Genomic DNA, 7556 nt, shown 5'->3' with positions numbered 1-7556 from the left:
TCCCAATATCCTTTTCCCATAAGGAAATTCGTCATTCTAAACTTCCATGCCTGGAAGTTGTTCTTGTCAAGCTTTTCAGTTACAATCTGTGAAAGAGAATCAGACGCCATTACAGAACACTGCGAAAAATTCTGTCACTGCAAAAACTCAGCTTCACCCTCACAAGGGCAAATCTGCAAAACTGGCGAAAGTGGTATTTGACCACACAGTCACTTCCTAGTGACGATTTTGCATAAACAGGAACCAAGGATGATTCTGAAACTCCCAATGTCTCTGCGCACAAGCATACGATGCAATTTCTACAATAACTTTTCACCGACTTGTAGAACAGTGGTCGCACAGCATAAAACAGGGCCTTTTCCTGAGTGCGTGCAGAAAACTTCCGCCTCCAAAACAGGTCCCGAAATGGCCTCAAATCAAAAAAACAGGGTCGCCATGGGCTAAAGCCTTTTCCCGCAGCATATACTGCCCTCTTACTTCACCGCGAAGGGCGTCTCAACCTGAGACAATGTACTCCTGCAATTTCCGGCTGTGCTACCTGCAGAGATCTGCTCCCAAAACAGAAAATGAAAGCAACACTGCTCCTCTTACCAGACCACCGCGAGCTTGGCTTGCTTTCTTGAGCTCTTTACCACGAACAAGGCTCTGATACCATGTCAAGATTGTGGGAGAGAAGGAAGGAGTCTCACTTGTAGCTTTCTTGCTTGCACAATGGGGGAATACACACAAGGGTGGAGGCTGAAAACAGTTTTCCTCTCTTAGTTGTGTAAGCCAAAAGAACTCTCATACAAAGAAATAGAAGAACCCTATATATGGGTCTCAAACCAAACTCAACTAACTAAGGTGGCATACTAACTGAGCCACGAACTAGAGTAGATAAGGATAGCTATCATGTAGCTATTATTCATGGGCGGTGTACCAACCGCGTCTGCAACTGACAAGTCGGTGACATAAATACACAACGGTCACCCTGGCGTATCACGAGTGGAGCTCGATATCTCAACATGCTGAAGCCCCCAATGATCTAGAATACCTAGAAATCAAAAGGATTATCCATCTAGAGAAGAGGACCCCAAAGGATAAGGTAAAGTTCAAGAGCTAAAGAAAAAAATTTTGTACATGATAGACCTATGGATGGATACCCAAGCTATGCCAAAACTCTAAATATGGTCAAAAGAAGCTACTACTTGCTACTGGGAATGAAGGCAGATACCTTTAGATATGTAACTTAATGCTTTAGTTATCAAAGGATCAATGCTAAAAGGGTCACATTGTCTAGAAAACTACACCCTCTCAATATTCCTCAAATGAAATGGGAATATATTAGCATGGATTTGATAGTGAGTCTATCCATTGTGCAAGGAGTGTATGATTCCATCTTGGTGGTTATGGATATGCTTACAAAGGTAGCTCATGCTATCCTTGCCAAGTCTACTTATAAGGCTTTAGACATTGCTAGGATGTTCATCAATGAGATATTTTGATTGCATGGGCTCCCAAAAAGGATCATCAATGATCATAACACTCTTTTTACCTCCAAATAATGGACTAGTCTCTTTCAGGTTATCAAAACCTAGCTATGCTTTGGCATGGCTTACTACCCACAAATCGTTAGGAAAATGAAAAGGGTCAATCAAGTCCAAGAGGATATTTTGAGAGTCTATTCTAGCAATGACCCAAAGAGGTGGATTAAATACCTTACATTGGTGGAATATTCCTCCAAGCATTATATGAGTAAGAGTGCGTATCTCTAAAAGGATGTTAGATGATATGCAAGAGCAAGTCAAAGCAATCCATCAAGATATAAAGGTAGCCCAGGACTGGAAAATGTCTACATAGACCCAAAGAGAACATACTAAATCTTTAAGGAAGGTGATATGGTCTTTCAAAGGGTTTGACCCAGGAAAATTTCATTATATCTTGGGGAATTCAAGAAGCTTAGTCATAGATATTGTGAGATGTAACAAATCATAAAATGTCTTAGGATGCATGCCTATAAGCTAGCTCTACCTCCTCACCTAAAATGTCATAATCTATTTCATATAAGCCTACTGAAATCCTATGTCAATCTCAAACATATCCTTGAGGACAAACATATTGTAATGCCAACTTAAGGAATTCTTGTGGTCCAAACAAAGAGAAACCTAAAAATTAGGAAAAATCCTTTAAGGAATTGCACCTTACGGGAACACCTAATCCAATGGAAGGATTTCTGAAAAGAAGATGCAACATGGATAGAGAAATCCATTCTTCAAAGGGATCATCCCAAGTTTCTCTCGAGATCAGGATATCTCCATTTCTCTAAAGGGAAGAGAATGTAACATACCTAATTTATTTAATCAACAATGTGTGTCCATCCCTATTTCACCTCCTCACATGCTTACCAACAATGAGTTTTCACATTCATATTATTTAGATTTATTTTGATTTTATTTAACTGTAAAGATTTGCTATTAATTTCTCTAACTGATCCTAGTTGGTTACAATTTTTGCTTTTAAAAATTTATTATTTTAGATATATGTTAAATTCTTGATACTTTTCTTAGCTTATTATTAATTTTTTATTTATTAATATTTATTATTAATTTTTTATAAAAATATCAAAATTGTATATGTTCAAATATTCTTGAAATATAATTGATTTAGCTTTTATTTTAAAGGTAATTTTAAGTACTTTTTTAATTTATTTAACTACTCATATGTGTGTGTGTAAAATTGAGGGAGAGGGAGCGAAGGGTGGGGGTTTAATAAAGCCCGTGTAAAGGGCTTAAGGGGAGGAAAGCCCCAAAGAACGGACCCATCGTGACTACAACCTCCCTCGTTCCCTTCCACTTCACCCACATTAGGTCGGCCCCCTCCACTTCACCTGCATAAGGTCACCCCCCCCCCCCCCCCCCCCCCCCCCTTGCCATCTTGTGACCCTTCCCCACACAATCTGTGATTTGCATTGCCTTCCCCACATCCCCTCACCCTTCCCAATCCTTTACCATGCAATTAGCAATTTGTGCTACCTTCCCCCCTACCTCTCCTACCCCCCTCTCTTTTTTTTGAAAGAAAAAGCCCCTAAGTTAAAACCTTCACCACCTCCTCCTCCCCCAAACCCCAAACAAGCTATAGAAGGACCCTCTCTTCACAATTCATCTCATGCTTGAAAGGAGGTTACTCTTGAGAGAGTGAGGGTGGGAATTAATGTGAGAGTAAAAGAGGGAGATCAATGGGAGGCGAGATAATTTATGTGACAAGGAAATAGCATCCGTTCGTGCACCAACACTCTCCTTATGAATCCCTTCTATCTAAATACCCCTTCTCAGCTACCATAGCCCTATACCAGCATGTTGATGTGGTAAGACCATTGATTAACCAAAATGCCAAGAGTACAGCCATGGATACAATCACATATACTATTGTATTTTTGAAAATTCCTAAATAATGCATATTCCTAAATAAATTAGAATTAAAACTTATCTTATCTCTATTAGCTTTTGAATTATCATTAACTTCTTAAATTTAAAAGTATAGCAAAAATTGCACTCAAATTTATTAAACATTAATAGTTTAAAGTTAACAAATATAATTTAACTTATATAAGTAGGACAAATGTATTATTAATTAAGTAAAAATTAAAGGATACTTAGATAAATATAGTAAATTATACAAAAATTTAGATTAGTAGTTGGAAACTTAATTTTATTTAAGAAATTAATAAAAATAATTTTAAAATGTTTAAAAAGATATGAAAATTTATATTTTTTATCTTATAAATTATTAAAATATTATTAAATTTTATTTTTAAAGGATTAGACCCTTAGATGTGTTTTTTGTTAGTAGTATCATTAAATGGTCAATGAAATTTAATATTTTTAAGGTTGTAACCTAGAAATCATATGAGAAGAAGTACTACTCTTATAGATTACACATGTTCTGCTTATCTTTTTTAATAGTCAACGAAAGATATATTATAAATAATAAGTTATTCTTTTTATATTTTTCAAGTTGATAAAAAATCAATCTAGATATCTTAAGATCTATTAAGGTGCATTCACACATGCATGAAGTTAAACTCAAATTAAGAGTTGGATTTTAGTGGATGAATGGAAATTACTAAAAAAATTAGTTGGAAAGTCTAACTTGATCCTTGTTTGCAAATAACTAGCTATTGACTAGCTGTTAATTATTTGTCAATTGATTTTGGTTGCAATAAATTATGGAAAAAGATTCCAATGACATCCATATATTCAAGAATCGGATAGGATTGAGGTGTGATGTCATCCTTAAGGCCATGCCTAGGTTACTTTTCACCTAGAGTTATATATAAACTGCTTAAGATGGCCAACTACTTAGGTACATATAGTCATTTGTATAGGATGGTTCTCCCTTATAGCAAGCAAGAACCAACGAGGATTTGATTAGAGGTTCTAATCTCAATCCCGGTCCTAAGATAGGTAAGGAAACCTATACGTGCCTAATGTAGTTCAGCATTGGAATGCTGAAGAAGAGCAAGGTAGGGTGGCAATTTGATTTTTGGATTGGTTAGCTCTTTGTGGCAGTTGTAATCATGATAATAATATAGATTGCTATGTTTTCCAAAAGGATTATTTTGGTATTCGTATTTAAAAATGTTTCAACTAAACCCATGTAAATATTAATCAAGAAAGTTGTTTTTATATATTAGCCACATTATCAAAGAGAAGCTGATAGAGTCTTCTCGATGACAAGACCATCCTAAGGTTGGGTGGACCCAGTTAGCCGAGTGGCTTTTCCCAAAGTTTGGAAAAAAAATCGATATACATGATTATTGATAGGGTCGAGTCTTAGAACTAGCTAAGCATTGTTTTAGGGGATTCATGTGAGACTATACCTTATGGGCAGAGGGATTGATGCTCAGCTCTTTCTCATTGAACCAAGCCATCTCAAGTCTCTCATGGTTCATGCAATATTGATCATCTTAGCTTGATGTTAGATTGCTTCTAGAGACCATACTTGTATTATTTAGGAACCCACATCTTGATCCTCGTGGGTTGAGACCGAACACTTACCTAGGGATCACCTAGTCTCCTAAATCTTGACACTCACAAAATTAGTATAGATGATGACAATTAGGATCAAACCCCTAGATGACTATTAAACTACCCTCCTATAATTTAGGGTCATGTATGTTTCATCATAGATACTATGTTAGCTTTATCAATGGCTTTTCCAAGTCTACTTAGGTATCCTTCATAAAATCCAAGGTTGTAGTTTAATATTTTCAATCACTTTCATATTATGGTTGAGACAATGATAAGTAGAAAAATATAGCTTTTGAGGTCACTTAATGAAGAAGACTTCTTATTTGAAGGTAGAGAGCAAGATTGGAAGTACGAGTAGAAGCAAAAGAGAAGCAAGAACTATGGAGGTTTAAGTAAGAGAGAGCAATATGGTATGTGGAAACTCCAATACTAACAATGTGTGGCTTGCATTTTCTTATTCTATTGTAAATAATGGAGAAGACTTCTTATTCAAAGATGGAGCATGAGTGGAAACACAAGTGAAAGTGCAAGCAAGAGCTATAGAGGTTCAAGCAAGAGAGAGCAAGATGGCATGTGAGAACTCCAACACTCACAATGTATGTTTACCTTCCCTTATTCTATTGTCATGTAAAGAATAAAGAATAAAGCAATAGTGATGGATGGCTACCAACTATAGTGTATGGTGTGTAGGTGGTAAGTATAACTAAATGTAGGCAATCGGGCATACATGGTCTTTAACTCCTAACAACCTTCCACTTAAAGATGAATGTGCCTAAGTGTGGAGAAAAATAAGGAAGAAGTGACAAAGTACAATATGTACATATAAGTATAACAAGATGAGGAATAGATGTAATCTTATCTTACATCCATCATCTTCCTAAGGAAGGCATAAATTTATAGGATCACTTTGCCTACGTGTGCTAGATCTAGATAGAAACACACATATCAATCATACACCCTCTCTAACTGAGATATCTCATAGCCTCTCACCCTGCAAGATCTCCTACCATCTATTCCCACTCACTCGATTAGTATTGGATAACTTATTAAGCAAGCAAAATAAATTAAGTAAATAGTCGAATCTGGAGAACTCACCAAATGTTATAGTCTAGGCATCCATTGATGAGCTCCAAAGCTTTGATCTTATCAACCATACTCACAAACTCTGCTTCTCACATCTTTGTCCATTGCATGCAAGAAGTTGATCTCCTCCGCTTGTTCCTCCAAGCTAAAGCATTCTCTCTCTCTCTCTCTCTCTCTCACTCTCTCTCTCTCTCTCTCTCTCTCTCTCTCTCTCTCTCTCTCTCTCTCTCTCTCTCTCTCTCTCTCTCTCTCTCTCTCTCTCTCTCTCTCTCTCTCTCTCTCTCTCTCTCTCTCTCTCTCTCCCCCCTAAGCCCCCTCAAGCTTTCTAGCTTTGTCACAAACTCTCTGTCTCTCTACCTCTCAAGTTGGAAAAGCCTAAGAAAGAGAGAAGAAGAGATGGTGGAATTGTATTCAAGCTGTAGGAGAATAAGCTCACAAGCCCAATTGGAAACCTCCTAGTCTCCACAGCCTAGCTCACATGCAATAGATAAAGCCTCAGTAGTGATGATCGACATAGGGAAAGAGAGAAGAGATAAGCTTTTGATTATTATTCATTTGGAATGCTTACATTAAGGTTTTTTCAACCTTACATATGAATTTTAAACCTTGGGCAGGGCCTAATTCTCATCAGTGCCCTGCTCATTCCTTTCAAGCTTGCCTTCAGGGTCTTGTGACTTGTCAAACCATCTAATTCCTTGAAACACTTGACTCACTCCATCATTCCATTCACACGTTATTAAATGTGCCTTAATTTACAATATGCACGGGAGTGAGTTGGTGCTCATAAAATTTTAATTTTACATCTTCTTCTTCTTTTTTTGGTTCAGGTCTTATGATATTTCGATATCATGTTATTTCTCATTAGTCACACCACACGATCATCTATCATTTTCTACTACCTGCCCTTTTTCAAATTTTGAATCTTTCTAAATTTTCTTAATGCCTATCTTTTGATATATGCCTCTTTTTTCTCCACATTCTCTTACTTCTTGGCCATTTTCTTTGCTTTTTTAAACTTGCAACCAATTAACATTACCCCCCTTGTTATTTGAGTGCCAATCCCATGGCACTAGTAAAGGTGCTTAGAACTTGCATGGAATGGTAGATGGAAGGGTAAGAGGTCACACGATATCTAGGGAAGGGTGGTTGATGATCCTTCTTAGCACTTCAAGATACCTACAAGGAAATACTGCATGCTATGTGGGAAGAGTGAGCGGGTGGTTTGTGTGATTGGGAGATGGGTCTATGCTAAGAGAGGCAAGACTCCTTAGGGCTATCACACACTTGAGGACGCAATCAGTGAAGGGTTATTGATTCCATAAGGTGATTGTCAAGGAGATAGGTCTACCAATTTATTGGGATGTTCTGTCATTGAGAACCTTGATAATCTATGGGGGGAAGGGGCTAGGGGATTGCTAAATCCAATAGACTAAAGTCACTAGATACACCCAACTTAAGGAGCCC

Source organism: Lygodium microphyllum, chromosome 19, assembly GCF_053477565.2.
Source record: "Lygodium microphyllum isolate KBCC chromosome 19, Lygodium_microphyllum_v1.1.10, whole genome shotgun sequence".
NCBI classification, from domain to species: Eukaryota; Viridiplantae; Streptophyta; class Polypodiopsida; order Schizaeales; family Lygodiaceae; genus Lygodium; species Lygodium microphyllum.
This window is presented reverse-complemented; position numbering follows the sequence as displayed.